The sequence below is a fragment of the Glycine max genome, chromosome 4, assembly GCF_000004515.6.
Source record: "Glycine max cultivar Williams 82 chromosome 4, Glycine_max_v4.0, whole genome shotgun sequence".
Classification (NCBI taxonomy): Eukaryota; Viridiplantae; Streptophyta; class Magnoliopsida; order Fabales; family Fabaceae; genus Glycine; species Glycine max.
Window position 1 is genome coordinate 25,440,432 of NC_016091.4, and position 23,975 is coordinate 25,464,406.

Genomic DNA, 23,975 nt, shown 5'->3' on the forward strand with positions numbered 1-23,975 from the left:
AATGTGTATTTTCTCGTTGTTGGTCGTATTTGCAACCTGGAAGGCTCGCTCAGGCAAAATTTTGCTCGCTTGGGCAAGTTGGCCCAACTCAAACATGCCTGGGCGAGTTTTGGGTGAATCCCTGCTCTAACATATTTCACTATTTTTGTGCAAAGGTCATATCTCCTGTTCCAGATGTTATTTCACAAATTGCAACAGTCAAAATGTGAAGACATGGGTTGTGAGCCTACAGTCCAAATTTGAAGGCGACCCAGCGGTTAACAAATTTGAGATTGTGGTTTTTCCAAACACGAGTTTTGGGTCAAACTTGAAATCACACATTTCCAACACAAATCGATCAAACTTCATATAACCTAACATCCACACCAAGCAGTTGCATAAGGATAATTCACACAACACTTCAACTAATTCAAATTAATCAAGTAATTAAATAATACAAGAAATACATCAAACATCTATTTTCAGCTATCGAAATTTCAAGACGTTACAACCATGATGCAAGGATGTCAATTTTGCAAGATAGAGACTTGATCAAAGTGCAATTTCAGCACACTCTCTTGGCATCTCTTTCAAGTCTATTGACTCTTCGCAAATCTTATGCCAAATCCATTCGCACTAGACTGAGTCTATGCCAGTCTTCACTCTTCAGTTCCTTCACTCAATTCCCAAAATCAGAACCATGGTTTCATCTTTGTCACGACACCAATTCACGAAGCTAAATCACAAATTCCCACATTTATTTATGGATTTTTTATTTTGATTGAACTATTGGGTTTTATTTGCAAATTGCTTTGGCAACATGTTGATTGTCCAGACTTCAAATTGTCTTTGTGTTTTGTTGATTGTATATGAACAAACGGTTTTTGTGGGTTATAATTGGTTTCAAACATTATTATGTTGTTTCCTTTTGTTTTATAGGATTACTTTCTTTTGTTTGCCTCTCATCATATGTTGTCTTTTAATCTATTTTAGTATATATATACTTTGTTCTCTTTCTAAGTTTCTCTATGACCTTTGTTCTTTTCAATAATAGACCCCTACCCTTGATATTCTATTAGTGCTCTATATAATATTAACTAAATCTAGGAAATGTTAATGTGCTCTAAATTGTATGTTTTTTCTGACCACATGCACTGTTTGGGTGCTATTGGTATGATAAAAAAATGGTTCAGAATCTGAACAAGAAGCACCATATCTTGTCAAGGCTGTTGAATATATAGAACATATACAAAACATCAACTTCTTATAAATATATCCATACAACTCAATCTTACTAGAAAAGTTATAGTAATTTTTTTGTGCTTGTTCTAGAGGAGTTGTGGGTCTTTATGATAGTCATTTTTACTTATTAACTTTTATGTTATTAACTTTCTTTCATATAAAATTAAATTGTTATTGGTATTGGTATAGGATTAGGCTCCCACTCAAAATCCTATTAATACTTGGAATCCCTTATGGAATTTTTGTAATTATATACTTTGACCGTGATGAAATTTTCTTTTCACTAAATATAATTAAAATGTTGCATGTTATCAATTTCTATAAATTTTATATCCATATATTTTTTTTTAAGTTGAAAGGTGTTTAACAAACAAACTATCTACTAATTTTTTTTTAAACAGAGAAGAAAGAGATAAGAAGACCAACATGTGTGTATAATGCATTTAGCCATTTAATCCGAATTAGTCTTAGAACCTGCTTTCTAAGACAATTGTGATTTATTTTTATATTTTTTGTTATTTCAGACATGCTATGTGTTTAAGTATATATTATTTTATTATAAAAATAAAATTATAATAATTATATATTAATTTTTTTACAAATGGGAAATGCTTCTGAATGTGGTAGTTAAAAGTAATATTTACCTATGACGTACTTTTGGTCTCCCTTGAACACAAATTCTAGTTCTTCCCCTGCATGTGAAGGTTATTCTGGTTGTGTATATTAAGATGTAGAATTGCTAGGGACTTATTTGACATTAATTGCTATTTATTTCAATGAAAGCCTTTGATTTCAATTTAGATACTTAGTTATTGTAGCCAGAAGCTTTTTTGATAGAAGAACATATGAAATTGGACATATGCAGCCACACGAAGCATTAAATATTAGTAAATCATTTGTTTATGTACATATGTTAGTTTAGGGTCTGTATTGTAGTGTTCATTTTTATCAGTTAGATCATACCATTTGAGTTTTTTTTTTTAATTTACATATGCATACATTTTGTATTTTTTTGTTTGTAACACAAATGGATAATTCTAATGATGAATGGTTTGTTAACTTGGAAGATGACAACGATGTTAATTCTAGTGATACAAATAGTTCTAATGGAAGTGATGCTGAAGTGGATATAGATGTTGACAATGAAGAAGGGGTTGAAGATGTTGACAATGAAGAAGAGGCTAAAGATGTTGATTGCATAGGGTTTAAATTAAAAAATTTAAAGGATGTCACAACAGATGACATTACACCCATAGAGTTTTCATGTGAACATAATGCATATAAATTTTATATTGCTTATACCAAATCCCATGGATTTGGGATTAGAAAAGATTATGTAGATTATGATATGAATCATAATATTATAATGCGTCAATTTGTATGCAACAAAAAAGGTTTAAGAGACAAAAAGCATTTAATGAGGGATAATAGGAAAAAGGATCACCGATCTCTAACTCGTACAAATTGCAAAGCTTAGCTTCATGTAAAGATGGATAAAAGTACGTTTAAATGGATTGTTGTGTCCTTTGTGTATGGTCATACCCATTAGTTGTATTGTTCAAACTATGTGCCATTAATTCCAATGTACCATGGCTTGTCTAATGCTGATAAAGCTAAGGGGGATTCATTGCATGCCCAAGGTGTTAGAGCATGTTAGATAATGTGTTACATGATGGATCAAATTGGGGGTCATGTAGGTCTTAGTTTCAACAAGAAAGACTTGTTGAATTATAATGAGCGAGAAAAGCTACTAAAATCAAGGATGGAGATGTGCGTGCTTTGTTAAATTATCTTTAGGGAAAAATAAATAATGATGCTATGTTTTTTTCTAGATATTGTTGCAACCGCGGTCCAACAAGGACGACACAAAAATAATTAAAACATGGAGTCGCCACCAATATTTTATTTTGAGGAAAAACATTGGAAAACCCTTTCAAAAATGGCCTTTGAAATCAAAGATAAGTTCAGGAGTCAATTATGAGTAGGGAAAGTATTAGCACCCTACAACATCTATTAAAAAAGTGATACTTATAATTAATTACGCAAAATCTATATAATCTTATAAATATTTATTTTACCCCAAAAAATGATTTTTTTTAGAAAAGAACATATTTGATTTTTTTAAGAATTTTATTTATTTTTTATTAAAAGAAAATAGTAGCACAAGGATTTAAGCTAGCAAAATGGTTAGTCATTAAACCCTCACAATCTAATAACATAGAAGATAGAATTGCTATTCGTTAATCCTATTGATTTGATACTAGAATGAATTTTTTTTAAAGAAGAATAACAACTCTATGCACTAAAGTTTTAGATAGCAAATGGCTATTCAATAAACTTTTTTGTAATTACATTATCTCATATGTTGATTGAGTCCTATCACATTTTCTTTGATTTTTTTCTCTTTTTTTTATTTTCTTAAAAAATATTCAAAATACTCTTTCAAAAGACAAAACTGTATCCGGATACAATCGGGTATTCACAAATGATAAATTGAATCACCTATTTTGGGTGGAAGATACTAGTAGGGTTGAATATCAATGTTTTGCATATGTTCTTGTGTTCAATAGCACATAGAAGAATAATAAATACAACAAGCCATTGGTAATATTTTTAGGTAAAAATCATCATGCACAACTTGTGATATTTGGTTGCACCTTTGTGTCATATGAAACTACTAAAAAATACAAGAGGGTGTTGGAATCTTTTTTTTGTTGCAATGTGCAACAAGCATCAAAAAGTCATTATAACAAATGGTCACGGTGCAATAAGGGAGGGGATCAAGCATGTTTCTCCAAACATATGTCATAGACTTTGTTTTGTTGCACTTGCAAAAGATTGCAGTTGAGAATATCAAGAATTAAAAGTTTTTAAAGGATTTCAAAAGAGTCATGTTTGGTAAGTTTTTACTTGAGAAATTTGAAATGTTTTGAAAGGAGATTGTTGCTAAGCACCATCTTGAAGGAAACAGTTAGGTTGTCCAAGTCTACCAAAAGAGATTTATGTGGGCAACTGCTTTTCTTTTTTATAAGTTTTTTTCTGGCATAAGAACTACTTCACTATGTGAAAGCATATCTTCAGAGAAAAAATACAATCATGGAGTTGTTTTGCAATTTTGAGCACTCTTTAAGAGACTTCAGTACAATGAACTAATTTTTTATTTTAATTCTTTTTATATAGAACCTATCATGAAGACTTGTCTTCAGAAGCTTGAGATACAAGTTTCTAAGATCTTTACTCAGGTTGCTTTAAAATTGATGAGAAAGGAGATTTTATCTACTGGATCCTTGAATGTGACTAAGAGAAATGAATATAATTGGAGGGTGTCATTCATGTTAGACAAATTTTGTTGTCGTCGTAGACAACATCCAGTCGTATACGATACAGCTGAATCCAAATTTGTGTTGGGATTGTATGTTGTATAAATCATATGGCATTCCTTGTAGCCACATTGTATGTGTAATGAGACTTAAGCATGTGAATTTGTTTCCTGAAAGCCTAATTTGCAAAAGGTGGTTGAAGGATACAAAGAATACATTTATTTCATGCTTTGAGCTAGAGAACAAGGACAATGAAATGATGATTATGGCCCATTTTGGTGTGTTAGTTGCACCATTTAATAGACTTTATCACATTTTTTCCAAAAAGCATAACATGTTCAATTTCAATTGGGAAGAAATTTTGAAGTTCACTAATCTGTTAGGTTTACAGTCGCTTATTAGTGAGTTACCTAGAGATGATACTGGTGATCCTAATGCTGTTAAAACTAAAGGTGCTTCGCAGAAGAAAAATTACAAGAAGAATAAGAAATTCTCAATCTATAATAAAATTGGTTACTCAAAAACTACATGTCCAATTCTTCTTTTTATGGATGATGATTTGAGTGATTCTGATAAAAAAATATGGTGCAATGCTTGATGATTCTAGAAGTGTAGAAGACAATGAATGTTTGAACCTCCATTAAGTATGAATTTAATTATTTGTTGTTTATTTTTGCAAATGGTTGGATTATTTTTTTCTTATTAATTATAAAGACCAACTATCATCTGATCAAACTCATCAAAGCAATGGGCAAGGGACTAGACATAGAGAAAATACTAAAGAACATGATGATAATCTAGTGAGAAATGTAGGCTAAATGTTGGTTTTATAAATTTAGTTGTTTTCATGTTAGTCTGTTTATTTATTTATTTTGACTAAATTGCTTTCTTTATTATAGAAGAAACAAGCAAAGGAAGTTGGCAATTCTACGTTAATTAAAAATATGAAGGAGAGGTGCTCTAGAGTGATATGGAGAAGGAGCAATGTGTATGTAGATGTTGCATTTTGAAATTGATTGGATTGCCATTTTTTGTTATTGTGTATTTTTGGAATAATGTTTTCCTTGTTTATTATCTTTAGCAAGTTAAAGTACCATCGCTAGTTTGATCAAATTAACTGGAAAAAGATGATACATGGTCAATATACTACAAAAAATGTTCATACTGTAATGAGAATTTTAGGCTAAATGATTATTTTATAATTTTTTTTATTTTCATGTTACTTTGAATTATTTTTATTATTATTAATTTTGACTAAATTGCTACCTTTATTATAGAAGAAACGACCGAAAGAAAGTTGGTGGTTTTGCATTAGTTAAAGATACGAGGATGAGGTGCTTCATAGGTGATATGGAGAAAGAGTAGTGTGCATGGAGAAAGTTGGTGGTTTTGCCATTGTTATTGTGTATTTTTGTAATGATTTTTATCTTGTTAATTTTGTTTAGCAAGTTAAGTATCATTGTCAGTTGGTGAAAGCAATGTGAAGGAGACAATACCTTGATAGTATATTATAGAACATGTTCATATTGCAATGAAAAATTTAGGCTAAATGACTGTTTTGTAAACTTTTTCTTTCCATGTTACTGTCTTTTATATATTATTATTTTTATCTAAATTGTTACATTTATTATAGAAGAAACAAAGATAGGAACCTGACAGTTTTGCATTAGTTAAAGATAAGAAGAGGTTCTATAAAGGTGATATGGCGAGGGAGCACTATGTATGTAGTTGTTGAATTTTGAAGTTGATTTGATTGCCATTTTTTTATTGTTTGTGTTTGTAATATTTTTTCTTTCAGAAATTGAAAGGTAACTTAATTAGATCCAAAAAAGAAGATGACATTAATGCAAAATTTTCTACCCTGAGATTCAACAATGCAAGTGTAAGTAAATGTTTATTGGCATGCCGCAATTAATTTTGAACCCTTATTACTTAAGAAAAATTGCATATTGGTATTATGTTTCATGTGCATTTATATTAAGGGATTCAAAGCTACTACTCATGATATTGTTTGTAGTAAACAAAATCATCAGAGAATACATATGTCACCCCCTCAAGCAAATGTTATATTCAATAATCCTATATCACAATGCATGTCTTTACCCATGTGTATACGGAATGCTTCTCATGTATAGTCAATTTCTTCAAGTCCTTGTTGTTCCAATCGTCCCCAATTAAATGCCTTATCTGGAGGTTTGCATTTTATTTTACACATAAAATACTGTGTATGACACAATTGCATGTGTGTAGCATAATTCAATTATTGTATTTATGTCGTTTTAGAATTTCGCAGGGCTTGGATAGATGACCACTCTAAAACTTAGGTTTTTAAAAGTTTTATTTCAATGAAAAATTTATTCTATTTTTTCATTTTCTATTATGACATTTGTGAAAAGCCTTTGAACTTACTTGTTTATAAAGATGAATAAAATGTATCTGAAGTGTATTTGTAAACCTAAATTTTAGGGTGTCACATGTGTGTTAAGGAGTAACATTTGAAATGTTATTTTTACTAAAAGTAGCTTAACTTATGTGAACAGTAGGTGGAGATCCAACTAGAAATGCCATGCATGAATCAAAAGAATGGGAAAAGTTTGAAATATATATACAATTTTACAAAAGTACTTCATATATATAGTCTTGTACTAATATTAATATTATACACCATTTTTTAAAAATATGAATGCAAGATTGAAATGGTTTTAATTTGATCCGAAATTGATGATAAGTATGCTTTTAATTTTGTTTTCCCTTTGTGGTTGTTGATTTCTAGGGATTTCATGGAGCAATGGCTTTTTGGCTGGCAACCTGCAAAATAGAATAGTTTCTCATATGATGTCAACAATTTATACCAGTTTTCAATTTTTAGTTGTTGTGTTTTGGTCCACTTTGTAGGAACTTTTGTCATTTGAATATGGGTGTTCTTAGTATTTGATGTTAGTGTACGTCTAGTTTGCATATTGATTTAGTTTACATACTACTAGTGTACTTTTGGTTTTTGTTTTACAAAGAGGGGCACACCATGTACGTTACTAATTATTCAAATATAGAAGTCCATTGTATAACTAAATATGATGTGCCAATTATATAAAAAAATACTACATACGATACCTACAAATATGTGACATGACCCCTCATTGTTGGGTTTTAAAAAATAAATTTTTTTGGTAGTTTTAGAAAAAGCCCAAAAGTCTTCCTTTAAAAAGATTTTTTGAAAAAAAAAGCTAAAATAAATGTGGTGAGGAAGTTTGGAATTCTAGAATTTGAGAAAAATGATTTTTTTTATAATAATAATGATTTTATTTTAATGATAAAAATAATGGTTTTATTAAAACAAACAATAAGATAGTAGCAGAGAAGTTTGAAATTTTAAAATAAAAAATTATAATTTTTTAAAATAGTAATTTAAAATTTTAAAATAAAAAACTGACCATTTGTAAACAACATGTTTTTATTTAAAAAAGCCCAGAAGGATTACAATTTAAAAAATAGATATTTTAAATTATAGTGGTTTACATTCGTACATCCTTAAAAATGTGGAAAAAGAATGTTGAAAACCATATGCTAATACTAACATGTTTTAAAAAATTATGAAACACATACGCTAATTATTTTAATTGATTGCTTCAAATAAATAAAACATTTAACTTTATTTTTTAGCCGTGTGTTCTGCTTTCAAAGAGTATTATAAGGGTATGAACTAAAGAAAAAAACAATATCATAAGGATGGATTTCCATTTAATGTCACGTTGCATGTTTAGAGTGGATAGCTTGACTACTTTGGGTAAGTGGGTGATTTCAAATTTGAAATAGCATTGCAGTTGCATTGTTTGTTTGCTTTTTTTTTTTTTTAATTTATTGTAGTTGAGCGGTTCTTTTTTAAAACAAATTAACAGTGGAAAACAGAATAGTGGCCGACTGGTAGTGGTGAAGTTTTTTCGTGATTAAGGCAGGGACAAGAGTATTATTACCCGACCTGAACTTGCTAATAATTAACTTACAAAAATATCCCTGCATATATATAATATATCTAAACCTAATTTCAAAACAACTTTCTCAATTCTCACTCTCACTCGCTTTCTCACACCAATACCACTCTGTCGCTTCTCCGTTCTCTCTAGATCACTCCTCAAGATCTCAACCCTCTCACACGTCGCACCTCCGTGGCCAGCCGATCAATCATGTTGCACCTTCGAGGCCAAGCGTGTCATGCCTCCATGGTCAAACGTGTCGCACCTTCGCAATGAACAACAATGGTCTTGCACCATCACGGTTAGCCGGAACCCTCTAGCACCATAGTCCCCAACCCTTTTGCACCTCCTAGGCTAACATTGTCGCACCTCCACAACCAACAACGACGACCCTCTCTGCACTCCTCTAACGAACATCGTCAGCCTCCTACACTATCGGCTTCAATCTCACATTTTTTCCTTTTTCATGTTCACATGTTAGTTTCTCCCTCTTTCTTTCATTGTTAATTTTTCTTTAGGGTTGGGATTGATTTCGAATTTAGGGGTGTAGGATTGGTGGTATTTTCTTTCAGATTTTGTTAATTTAATTTGTGATGATTCCTGTTATGCAATTGGATTTAGATTGATTTCTTCAATTTGTCAATCATGTTTGGTTGGGGTTTTTGTTTTTAAATATTTTTTTGGTACTTTTTAGGATGAATTATGAACTTTGCACAATTCTTACTACTTAAAAAGCACATTCTACGTTGGTTGTTTACCATATTCTACATCGGTTATCAACCGTCTTCGTAGGTAACATCGTATAATATTTGCATCTACAACAATGGTTCCCAAAAAACCGTCTTAGAAAAACTATTATTCTAAGACGGTTTTTAGGAAAATAATCATCTTATAATGGTGACATTCTAAGACAATTTTCATTGAAAACCGTCTTGAATGAAAACCGTCTTAGAATGTATTTTTTTAAAAAATAAAAAATAAAAAATTGATAATTCTAAGACGGTTTTTGATAGAACCGTCTTAGAATGATATTTTAAAAAAATAAATAAAAAAATTTAGGATTCTAAGACGGTTTTTCAAAGAACCATCTTAGAATGTTTTTTTAACAAAAAAAAAATTAAAAAGAATTGAGTATACAATTTTTCAAAGAACCGTCTTATAATGTCTTTTTTCTAAAAAAAATAAAATGTTAAAAACTTTTAAAATAATGAATTTCATTCACATGAGTCAAGCACCAAAGAGAAATTAGTAAATAAAAATCTTATTCTTTTCCATAATCAAAATAATCACAATGCTCAATTTCAATAATCAGAATAATTAATTAATGCATGGCACTAAAATTTTAAAAATGTATAACATAATAATTATTTAAAATATATTACAAAAACACATTTGCAAATAGTAAGTAAAATGAATTCTACACAAACAAGCCAAAGAAGATAAATAAGGAAATCAGGAAGCTGCACACAAATCCTCCAAAATCTTTAATCACACTAAAACTAGTTCATTTATCAATCCTTATGAAATTTTTAGTTCTCACATGAAATTCTTACAATATGGAAAATAGGAAGCTGCACACAAATCCTCCAAAATCTTTAATCACACTAAAACTAGTTCATTTATCAATACTCATATAAGTACTAGTTATCTACAAAAAAGAATCACGTGAGATTTAATTTTCATCAACTATGAGTTATCATTAATCATGCAATTTAATATAATAGCATGGTGATGTCAAAAAATTTAAACTTTAAACCAAAAAAAAATAAGAAATTGTTTTCAAGTTATTTTCTTTAATTTTAATCTTGTACAATAATAAAATTTATCACATGCCCTTTTTGTCAAATTTAATTTTAGTCTTGAAGCATATTTTAGTGATCAACATATATTGTTCTTCTATTTGCATATAAGAATCAGAGGTACACACAACACAAGCTCATAGATGATGCAATCCTACCCCGCAAGGGCATTGGATAGAAAACTCCAAATAGATTGGGCTAGAGATGCAAGAGAAGGCCCTAGGGTTCTTATGAGCCTTAGGGTAGATTTCGGGCCCATGGGCTAAGTATCAGCACACTTATCTTTGTAAATATTAGATTAAGTTTTCATTATTTTTGGACCGTGTATTTAGGGCTCCATAATGTAGGTAGGGTACCCTAGAAATATAGGATTTTTCAGCCCTTGTATTTTAGGGCACCTAGACTAGTTTTTGTATTAGGGGTAGTTTTGTAATTTCACATGCACTAAGTGGATATTTGATGTGTGTGGTTGGAAATAAATTTAATTGAATTGGTAGAAGCCCAATCCAATTAAATTTTAGAGGGGGAGGTGAGCATTTGCTTACTACACCCCATTGCCACATCATATAGTCACACTTTGTTCATGTCCTTCATGCTTTTCATGCCTCATGACACCTAAGCACACTTAGTGGAGAATCTTGGAATTGATCTTGGATTAGTGGGCTGAACCATAACTAAAATTCACTAATCATAATTAGTGAAATTTTGGCTCCAAAGTTTGGCTCCACAAATTCAATTTCAAATTCAAGTGAAATTTGAATTTCCCTCCAATTTTGTGTGACACTTAGGCTATAAATAGAGGTCATGTGTGTGCATTTTTTTCAACTTTGATAATTTGAATATTAAACTTCAGATTTCAAAGCTCATTTATAGCACAAAATTTCGTGCTCTTCTCTCCCTCTCCCTTCATTCATCTCTTTCTTCCTCCAAGCTCTTATCCATGGCCTCCTATGGTGGTGAGCTTCTTCTAGACTCATCTTCTCCTTGAAGTGGCGTCTCCTCTCTCTCTTCCTTTCTCCATTCCACTGCCATTCATCTTCCAAGAAGCAAAGGAATCCATTGATGAAGAAGATCCTAGGCCTACAAGCTCCAATGGAGCTTGCATCAATAGATTCAAGAGTAGACTAGAAATTACATGTAAAGTAGTGTCATTAACAACCAAACCACCAGATGCAATAGTCATAGCAAATTACTCTTTGAGCTTCTTGTAATTTGTAAATATATACGCAGCGAGAGGCTTGGATCCTAAATTGATCATGTCAAAGATTTCTTCTAGTTTGTCAACCTGTTTCAAGCAAATGAAAAAAGATAAAAATAAAAATGAAACATTTTGATCGATGTGGCTTTAATTTATCAATAAACATTTTACAATTTACAATCACCAAAAAGGTTGGTTTAACAATTGATTTCATGTTCTTCAAATGTATATAAAATATTAGCAGTTGTAATGGTGTAATGGTGTCTTTACTCCTATCGTGAGGATGGGAAGTAAAGGACCAAATATCTCCTCATTCATAATCAAAGAGTCTCGTGGGACATCCAATAGAATAGTGGGGCTAATCTTCCAGCAATTGAGAAAAAGAAATACTAGGGTCAAGATCTTATTGTATTTCACTAAATCAAGATTTCATCAATAAGAACCCCAAAAAGCATATACATAACTTACAATTTGTTTTCATCCTTTTGGCCTCCATAAATAATCTTACCAGAAACCTTACCATCATCCAAGAGCTTTGTCAACTGATTAAAGTGGTTGGAGTTCACAACACGGGACAAATCTTTTGATTCCAATGAGTTCTTTCCATAAAATTTCTCCAATTCAGTCTTTAGTGCATCCACCTAGAAATAAAAGGAAACTAACACTAAACAAGCCAACAAATTTAGAATTCTAACAACACTTAGGAAAAAACTTTTTACCAACTTGGGAGCATAGTCTTTAGTTTTTATAATACAATCTCGAGAAATCCATGCTTGCCCATTATTAGAACCCCACTTTCCTGCAATTATTCATCTTGTTGCTACCTTGCCAATTCAAATTAAAACTAATTTAATGTTAAAAGTGAGATTGCAAGAGATAGCGATGACAAGTAATTGATGAAAATAAAACAGGACAAAGGTATACCTTTAAATTGATATTTGAATCAACAACAACTGGAGATTTTCATCCAAGCTCTAGCACAACTGGTGTAAGGTGTTTTGAAGCAGTAATCATCACAATGCATGCCACTCGTCCATTACCTAAAAATCCAACAGTTACTTAGGTAAAGAATATTATCAGAGCTGGGTATTATTGTAATAAAAGAAGCATTCTAGAAAATCCAGCATTAGATCCTTGTATATTTATAACAAACTAGATTTCTTATATAAGATTGACACTAAGAGTCTTAACAATATGGAACATATAGAAGCATAGTCAATGAAACTGAAAGTCCAAAAACAAGTACAAGGGCATTTGGTCACAACTCACAATCATTGAACATAGATTAAGACAATAACCTTATTCCTTTTCTTCCTTAAAACTTGATACAATAATGGTCAAGCGTGGAGAGACTCAAGACTAACATATCCCTAATCATCAATTATCCTACAACATATATTGTTTGGAGCATTGTCAAGTTCCATACTACCTATAAGCGATGATCTCATACAAATTTCCTGTCATGTATCAATTAGATACAACTTTTCAAAAGCTTTATATGTAAATTATCTTATCATCCTCTGAGACATCTATGTTGCTCAACAAATTTCTATCTTGCTTTCTTAAGTAAATATCATGCATGAACCTGAGTAATGATGTAAATCATGTAATTTAGCAAGCTATATGGCTATATGCCTCTAAAGATACTTCATGAGTAACAGATACTGCTCAAAATTGCAATCTGCATTAACTATTTCCATGACCAATAACAGTAACATCCCAGATGTATTAAAGCAGTATTACAATCGTTAATCCATACCAACCTCGCTAATCATTATTTAGAATGAAGTATTTTCTATTCCAAATAATAGAAAAAAAAAAGAATTCCAAGAAACAACCTTCTAAAGTATATAGATTAGATGCCTATGAAGCCTACAAAGTATAAACATAATTTGCACGATCCTATATTAAGATAAACAAAGAATGTAACATAGATTTTGCAGAGCTTGGAGGAAAGAAAAAGGTGAGATGTTAGCTCAAAAGCATGTGAAACAATGCCAACTAAATATTAACATACAAAATGGGTAGTTCCATGCAGAGATGACTAACACAACCCCCAGTGGTTTAGATACTATTTTAGCTAAAGAAGGAAAAGTTACGATTGAAGTTTTGGCCTGCAATAAAAGGGAAATTCATGTGATAAATCAAAAGAGTTATACCAAACAATGTCAATGACGAAATTCGCATAATGTATACCTTTTAAGGAGTCATCCAATGTTTCAATTCCTTGAGTGCAATTCTACATGAGTTTTTCAACATAGCAATCTGCAATACAAACTATCCTAGTTACAAGAAGATGGAAAATAACATACTTAATTAAAACCATTGTTTGATTATTATACCAATCCTATAGGTAGAGGCATGAAGTAGTTACAGATTGACAGGAGAGAGCCACTTTCACATGCAAGAACATTGACTTTGACCACTTGGCTATTTCTAGTTATAACCCTGTGAATTCTAGTATTAATCAAGCCCAAGAACAACACTATGTTCCTTCTCCAAGCACGAAACCAGGCAGGAATACAATAGGATAGTGTAAATGTAATCCAAATGGTTCACTCAAACAAATCCTTCATTGTAAAAGTTTTTTTTCGCAAACCAATTTTCTAAATTATACTCCCAAAGAATGTATATATATTGAAATAATTTTGTCCATCACACGTTAAAAGATTACAAAATGTACGTAGGAGTATCACGAAAGCACACAAGCATACATAAAAGTATAAAATGAAGGAGCATTGTGAACAAGCACACACTCTATATCTTGTACATTGATAATGAGGTAAGGAAAGGAAGAGAGAACATGACAATATCTTATGAAGCTTACAAGTAAATGAAATCTACTAATCATACAAGCAAACTAGTGTTAGTAAAAAAATATATTTCCAATTTGATCAATTATCACATTTTATCATATACTAACAAGTGATTTATCCAAAAACCATGATTTATTACAACAGTAGTGGACAGTTTTTGTTAACTTGTATCAAATTGGAAGTTTCTCATTGACTTTCTATAATTTAACATGAATATAGAATATGTCAGTTTCATTAAACAAAGAAATGGACACTTGGAGTTCAATGTCTATAGGAATAGTTACCAACTTTGCAGCATATATTTGTTGGATTCAATAATGTCATTTTACATTGTCAACAAAGTTAAAAGAGCTTTTACTTGTCAGGGCATGCTAGAGATATATTTGAAAACCATTCTTGCCTTTTTCCCAACAACTAAGCATTTTAGTGAATCATTTCTTGACATTTTACAATAAAAATTAAGATGGCTAAAGACTTAAGCTCTCATGAAAGTCCAATTCCTTGTAAAAGTGACAATCCATTATATAGACTCAATCTAACTAGATAAATTTCTGTAGAAGACCTATCGCAAAATAAGTGGGAAAGAAAATAAAAGGGCAAATTATATTGGATCAACCTTCGTGCTCAATGCTTCTTGTTGGATTTCCCCTGCAGTTACTTTTTGGTCCAATTTTTCTTTATACAAATATGTTCAAGGGAAATCCGGTTTGTCAGAAAGCACACCAGGTCATCAAGTATTTAAAATTAAAATGGATGAATCTGAGTATCGAACTCGGGGAACTAGTATTAGACAGGGTTAAATTCAGAAATAAGACATTGTTGAAAGAAACATTGATAATTGATGGTTTAAAACAAAATTAAACTAAGTCTAGGCTAGAAACAGTAAAAATTGCAAGTAAGATTGACAACAGTAAGTAAAGGTGTTGGGTCTTTCTAACAAACCAGCTGATGTATATAAAGATGTTTCTCTAGTCAATCATGCTTTTGTGTTCTATGTTGTAGCCTAAATTACTAAACCTCGATCCTTGGTGTGACACCCTCTACCCCTCACATATATATTAATAAAGGAATAAAAATTCAAATATTAATTAAAAGTATTTTTAAAATATTTTTAAATACAAGCTTTTCAAATGGGTAAAAGGCTCACATTCACTTTCTTCTACATCATATTCAAACTTGTCCAAATAAATAATAAAGTCATCTCGACTAAAAGAAGGTCATCTAAGTCTCATACAATTAATATAGAACCTATATCATAATGTCACATCCTATCAGAGCGTGGTGTTCCCGTGCCCTCTAGCATGAGGTTCTTCATAGTCATCCACCTATTCATCTGCTCCCCCGAACACAAAGTTCAAGATCATCACAGGATCCAAACACAAACAGCAAACCGGGAGTGAGTTATCACATTTCTAACTACTAGAGAGAAACAACACAACATATAGTAGCCAAATACAATTTACTTAGCATATCTCACATTATTTCATCACTTTGTCATTCATCAATCACACTTTTCATCCATCAATCACACCTTTCAATCATCAATCACTATACACAGGAATCACACACTCCGATCAAGACATAATAACACATCAATTTCATAATAAACAATTAGCAAGCGTATGCGACACTTATGCTAAGACTCAAGCCTATATGCAATGTGGTACCATGTCAGTGAAAAACCTCGTCGGGCGCCTAGGAGTACATGACAAGACAAACCACACAATAATAAGTCAAGTCACTCTCACTAGGTAATATCATAGGGATACCAGTCAGGATCACGGTGTTTTGCGAGAATGCTCCAACCATATGGGATCAACATAGGCTTAAAGGAGCACTCAAACCGTGTGACCCCCAAGGCCTACACTCCGAAGAGTCCGTCAGGGCCTCTCCCTCCTGATTCAGGTCCAACCCAGAAAACATTTTAGCACACAGACTCTATCTATGAATTGTACAAAACACACGACTCCTCAATTGTTCTCAAAATAATTTTAACTCGTCGCCCTTTAAGGGTCTTATCATTAACTCGTCGCCCTTAAAGGGACTTAACATCAACTCGTCGCCCAAAAAGGGACTTAGCATTAACTCGTCGCCCTTGAAGGGACTTATGATCGTGTGATTGTACAATTCATAGTTCACAACTCAATGCACACAACACTTCAATGCACATATATATCTCAATCATATACATACTCAATTTATCACATACACTTAATCCCAATCACAATGGTATAATCTCAATTTAACATGTTATCACACCTCATGAATCATATACACTTTATCTATGAACTATGCAATACACACATTTACTCAATTATTTTCAAAATCATTTTAACTCGTCGGGTTCCCACAGTGGATCCCATCACAATACTCGTCGCCCTTAAAAGGGTCTTACAATTGTGTGATTGCACAGTTCATAGTTCACAACTCAATACACACATCTCATCTCAATACACATGTATTTCATCATCCGTCACATGTTCAATTTATCACATACTCACAGTTTGAATCATCATTTCATAACCTCAACATAACAATTTATACAAAAGATTTTATCACAACATGGGATGTAAAGCCTCTAAAATAGTTTCTCACAATTGTATGAAAATCAATTAATCAAAATCATGGGTTAAACACAAAGACATCAAGAGCACTCAAGTTTATCAATCAATTCTCATACATCCTAAAATAAACCCAAATTTAGTTCTCTAAGGATCCCTACACATGTTCTCACTAACCCCCAATTGTGAATAACTCATCCCTTACCTCTAAGCGGACTCACGTGTCTTCCGACAACGATAGCGACATCTCTAGCGGTTCCCTGAGATTCCTCCAGTTTTTCCTCTGACTGCTCCGATAGAATTCTCGAACGTCAGAGAGACGGAGAAGAGATTGAAGCCTCCACTTGTACTGTCTTCATGCGATTCATTTTTCTCCCTCCACAAATATTATATTGCAAATCCCAACGGTTCCAGTGTGCGCAATTGAATTTCGAACAACATATCCAAATTTGACTACAATCCAACGGTTAATGAATCCGGGATCGTAACTTTACCGAGACAGTTTTGGGTTTTTGCGGGAAAATAAAAGGCTACAATGCGAAGGGTTTTCCTCTAAGATCAGACATGCTTTTGACATTCCCAACGGTGGGAATTCTCGCAATTGGGTTGTGAACTTGGTGCTTAAATTTCACGACAATCCAACGGTGAATGAGTTCGAGATCATAGTTTTTCTGAGACATGTTTGGTGGTCTGCGGGAAAAGAGAGGGTTTTGGGAGAAGAGAGAAGAAACGAAATTGTGAGGCAGAGGAGGCTGAGGAGTTAGTCTGAAAACTAACCTAGCATGTTGCTATTTATAGCTAGGGGCATTTACGACCTATTATTTACTCTATTTATTTATTTATTATTTTATAAAAACAAACTTTATTTTATTCTCTATCAAACAAATAAATAAAATACCCTTTTTATTTTCTCTCAAATCATTATTTTAATTAATAATCATATCTCCTTATTTATTTATTTATAAAATCTCATCATTTTTTTAAAACTTTATTTATTTATAAATAGCAATCCTTTTTAATCTAGTTTACGAAAATTGGGATGTTACACTTTGTTAGGCTGAATCAATCCAAGCTTTGTCCTTAGATCCCTCTTGTTGGACTGTGCTCAATTTAGACAGCCCTCCTAGGTTTAGACTAACCTAAACTAAGTTTCATCCTCAGATCCCTCTTGTTGGACTAGACTCAGCTTAAGTAGCTTACGAAAGTTTAGAATAATTTAGCCTAAGATCCGTAGATCCCTCATTTAAGACTAAGTTTTAATCCTGCTTCATTCAAGTTCTAAGGCAATAGTAAATTTCCCAATGCTAAAGTCACCTAACTATGCACACAAATGGTTGATCAGACCAAGAGCATACAAAATTCAAGCACTGAAAGAAGCATTGAACACAAGAAACACAATCAATTAGATATTAAAATAATTACATCAGTTGTTCTTTAGAAATCCCCAACAAGGGTGTTTAGCCAGCCATTACAGAAAAACCCTAACAATAATGAAATTAAAAGTAAAGAATAATTGCTCCTTACACAAGAAGGGGGGATCCTTCCTCTTCTTCTTTGCATTTCACAATCACTCTCCAACTCACTAATCTCTCTCTAATTACAAAACCTAGGTATCTCTGCAAAAGCTGCTCCTCTTGCTGCCTCCAGAGCTTTTTCCTGAAATAGGCATTGTGTTGTGCTCTGACTTCTATGAGTGATGGTAATTCTCTGGATTCTTACTCTAATTATGCACAAAACAACTTTAAATAGACTCTGAACCCGCGACGTTGCGCTTAGCACCACCCTCGGGCTTAGCACGAGTAAGTGGATTTGAGCTTAGCGCCAGTCATGCGCTGAGCCTGGATGAAAACAACTGCTACGCTTAGCACACTGATCTCGTGCTTAGCGCACAACCCTAATATTGATGCTCTCCTAGATTCTTTTGTCGCGCTAAGCACACCGAAGCTGTGCTTAGCGATGGATGCACGCTTAGCCCAACTGATGAGTTAAGCTCAACTGTCACTTTTAGCACTTCATGACTTAGCCTCTTTTTCACCTGAAATTACACATATTTCATCATTAAATCCAATGAAAATATTCTAGAGATAACTTTAACAATAAAACAAGATTTATTTACAAAGTTACTATAAAATAACCATAAATTGGGATCTAATCACATGCACCACAAGTCTAAACACAAAACAAGTTATATGTTGACCAATATCTTATTTAGCTTCTTCCATTTTAATTTCAAGACCATTCTTTTCAATAATACACTTCTACAACTGAAGCTCTAGGTCATCAATCCTATGGTCAGAATTTCCAAGGATCTACTTTGCACTATCAGCAGAATCCAATTTCAAATTTAGTTCATTCTCCCATTTTGCAACATGAACACTACCAGCCTAAAATAACATTTAGAATAAAAAATGTAAAGGGGGAAATGACAAATATGAAATTAAATATAGACTATCACACTACTAAAGGGGAAAAGGGAAATCATTGTTAACCTGCAGAGATTCTACTAATGTTTTATATCAGGCCAATTCAGTCATCCAATGTTGAATATGATCATTAGCCAAAGAGTATATTCAAGAAGTGCACACATACTTATCATATTTTAGTTTATTTTGGAAATAAACATATAAGAAAATAAACTTTTACATGAACTCTATAATAAATGCATCTTAACAATTTGAGAAAATATGACTAAACCATTATATTAGATAATCCAAACTTACAAACCTGAAGATCTTGGAACTACTTTGTCAAGGTATGATTGTCTTCTTGTGCATCTTGAAGCTTAGAAAGACGATCAACATCCACTATCTATGACATTAAGCAACCACATATCTTCATTAGATAGATAACAAGGAAAAATGGGAAAGTTAGGGTTAAAAAACAAACTAGGGCGAGATTGTTATCCCTTCAAAAGATTGACAGGCTTGTACTCATATTTGAGCCATGGATGCAATGCAAAGGTCATCTGAGTGAAAGTGAGATGAGAGAAAAAAAAGAAAAAGTGTACCTTTGAGGTTGAGAACGATTGAGACTCAGTGGGAACAAGAGCTCCTCCAAGGGTTCTTGACGGTGTTGAGGCCGAGCGTGACGACATTGCAGACGTCGAGGAGCTCCGGGAGGACCTTATCGAGTAGTGGCTCTGGGAGAACCTTGTCGAGCGGTTTCTTTTCTCTCTCGATCTAGAACCTTCAGAGTGAAAATGAGTGAGTGCAGACAAACAGGTGGTAGACAAAAATAAAAATTGCTCCTCCTTCAAAGACGATTTTTTTAAAAAACCATCTTTGAATATTGGATTTCGACGACGGTTTTTGTGAGGACCGTCATCAATTTGACGTTAAGTAATTGAAATATTCTTTGTATTTACGAAAATGTCACCCCCTTATATACTAAGACGGTTTTTTCACGACCGTCGTCGAAGGTGCATCGTAAAAAAATCTTTTATTTTAGTAGGGTCTATAATACACTATTATTAGTATAATACATTGTTTCTGAAAAATTGATTGGAATATTGAGGTATGGACTGCATATGAATGTTGGGGGAGGGGGAAATGGGGAGTCGAGGCGGGGTCAGGGTAAGTGAAAACCGACCATAATCTGCCTTGTTGTCATGCCTAGCCATGGTCTCTCCAAAAAAATTTGGAAAAAAACTAATGTGTGTGTGTGTGTATGTATGTATATATAAAAGATGTATCATGTGATGCGAATGATATCTTATGTGAGAATGAGAATCATTAGTCTCAACCTTTAGATTAAAATGAATGGTCAAGATTAAAACATTTTGAATTTAAATTAAAACTTCATTTAACAATAAAACCTCCACAAGATTTAACAAACAAAAAATCAAATATCTTAAAGATTTAATATTAGATGTCCTAAATCTTTAAGATATTTGATTTTCTATTTGGTAAATCTTATGTAGATTTTATGGTTAAATGAAGTTTTAATTTGAATTTAAAATGTTTTAATCTTGATGTTTCATTATAATCTAATGGTTGATATTAGTCATTCTCATTCTCATATAATACGTCATCCTTAAATTATTTTAATATATAAAATAAAATATTTAATTTTTATTTCGTACCAATAATTTTAATTAAATATATTCAAATATTTTTTTTAAAATTATTTATTTCTTAATTATTATTAATTTTAAATTATTAATTGAAAATAGAGACACACTTTAATTGAAGGTAATATTTTATTATTTTATTATTATTATTATTATTATTATTATTATTATTATTATTATTAATGTCTTATAGATGATTTTATGTTAATATTACACTTTGAACTTTTGCTTTTGATAGCATTAGTGCTAATGATTAATTTTCAGCATTAATAATATTTTTCATAGATTAACTATTTATATTAATTAGTTTTCTATTCATAACTATAAATGATTTTTTTTGCATTTTGAAGCCACTTTTTCTATGATATTTATCTCATCATTTTGTATAGAAAATCTTATACAATATAACTTGAATAGGTTGATTTTTCTTTTGTGCTAATTTTGCTTATGAATTTTTATGTAATATTCTATGAATTCTGTGATCTTATTGTGATTTTTTTACTAGAAAGTAACTTGCAATGTTTTTTCACAAAAATATGGTTAACTTCTTAAATTTGTTGAAAATTTAAAAAAAATATTTGTTTTCACTTTTTCATACAAGTTAATTTTTTTCTATTAAAATATTAAATATTAACTGTTTTTGACAAAACAATTACAAAAAAATTCTTTGGCTTAGTACCTTATAAAGGTACAGAAGTCATAAAAATATTAAGTGTTATTAATAAAGTAGATACAAATATTTTAGTTGTACATGAATAAAAAATATTTTAGTAGTATAAGGTAATTAATTAAGAAAATAGTTATTAGCTAAACAGTATAATTAAAAATGCTTAAAATTTTCCGTATCAAATAACATTATCAATTTTTGTTTTTGTTTTTAATCAAGTAGTTTAAGGTTTGAATCTTGGTTGATCCTTGAATATGAAATAAATTGTGTTAGAAAAAAACTATTCAGGTTGTGTGCACTCACGGTCGCCAATGAAAAATAATCACTACTTTCAGCTAGAACAACTTCATATCACAATCAACAAAAAAAAATATCAAAATTATTGTATTATCAAATAAAAGGTTAGTGGCATTGACACTACTGCGAAAAAAGGCTTTCTACGTCGATTAAATTGCACATTCTAAGTCGGTTATTAACCGTCGTTGTAGAAGATGTCATAGAAAGTCTGCACAGACTTTTTACGACGGTTCCATAGACAACTGTCTTAGAAAAAAATATCATTCTAAGACGGTTCTTAGCTAAAAATCGTCTTAGAATGTACCTTTCTAAGACCGTTCTTAGTTAAAAACCGTCTTAGAATAATACATTTTCTAAAACAGTTTTTCAGAGAACCGTCTAAGAAGACATTCTTTTATAAAAAAATAAATTTAAATATATCGAAGATTCTAAGACGGTGTTTTTTAGAAAACTGTCTTAGAATATAGACATTCTAAGTCGGTTTTTCAGAGAACTGTCTTAGAAAGATTTTTTTAAAAAAAAACAAAAAAAACCATATATATACAACAACACTCAAGATAAATGAAGACTTAAGATAACCTTTTGTTGTTCTAGTGATAAGTCATCCATGCATTAAATAAAAAAATTGGTATTCCTCTCCATTAATGAACTGGTTGACAATTGCAAATGATCATAATCACACTGCAATGGCACAACAACATAAACACAAACTAAATATAAAATAACAAAAAGAATATCTACTAAAGACCATTAATCACTAGTTGACTGGAGTATCAGGTTTCAGCTCTGTCATAAAGGCACTGATAAGGGCAGAATTTGAAACTTTGATTTGATATAAATTATATATGAAGCATTGTCAGAATTAATTACAAACGGAGTAAACGACTTACAAAAATAATCCAAAGCTAATCAATACACTTCCATACAATAACATGCAAAAAGTTATTAATCTTAACGCCAATAGCATGTCTAATTCATTCTTAATTGTTGTGTTAACAAATGTGACATACTATTACCATTCTAATCCACCATGAAAAATGTGTTTAACAATCATTTCAAAATTTCAATCAACTTACTTCTTAAGATTTAGCAAGTACACGCATTCCATATTAAAAAAGTTAAAAGAAAAAAAAACAGTAATTCATTATATGAAGGACTATTTGGTCAAACCCACTTCAAAGAAAGACAAATTTTAGGAAAGCGTGCTGGTATTTCCTCAAAGATATCCACCCATGATAAGTTCTTCTCCCTCAATCTATTTCATAGGACATAAAAATAAGAAATCAGGTAATTCAACTTAAAGACAAGACATCCAAAAAAATTACTACTTCTCTCCAGTAAAATTATTGCTGCAATAGAGTTCCATGAAGTAGTCAGAAAGCTTCAAGGCCTTCAGAGCTAGAACACCTTGATGGATCATATAGTTTTCAGCAAAAAAAAAAAATAGTGCACAAAGTATTGCATCCAATAAACTAATTTTTCTGTTTGAAATATCATAAATCATCATCAGCAATTTATAGTAAGCATGATATTCTAACATCAAAACAATAATTTAGTAAGTCAAGATAAAATAACATTAAATTTTTAGTCTAAATACACCAATATTTGAGACAAATAATATTTAATTATTTTAGAATAGCAAGTTGAATATAATATTTAGGTCCTAAGAAAATATTGCGTGAACCATTTTTTCATATAGAAGTTTATTAAAATCAAAGCATGTAATATTTATATGTAAATTCAACGTTAAGAAAAGGACTTTTATATGAATTAGATTAGAATGTTGAAACATTTACTTAAATGATAGCTAAAACATTAAATATTTGATTAATTATAAAGTAGATTAAATTCAAGATAAAAAATAGTGTCTAAGAGTAAAAGAAAAAAAAAAAGAGTTTGAGTTAATGGATTGGAATTAATCCATTTGGTCATATACAATGTAAAACAAAATTGTGGTAAAAAAATATTAACCGGATTATTAGATATACTATAATAACACAAAAGACAAGTATCAATCAAGTTGATAAATATCATAAGGAACTCCCTCGGGGGCAAT

At 31.4% G+C, this 23,975-nt stretch overlaps 1 pseudogene; it reads right to left on the reverse strand.

The window, feature by feature from the left end:
* The window catches only part of LOC100812312 (aldehyde dehydrogenase family 3 member H1-like), a 28,180-nt pseudogene extending 15,636 nt beyond the window's left edge, over nt 1–12,544 (reverse strand).
* Nucleotides 12,545–23,975: the final 11,431 nt, after the last annotated feature.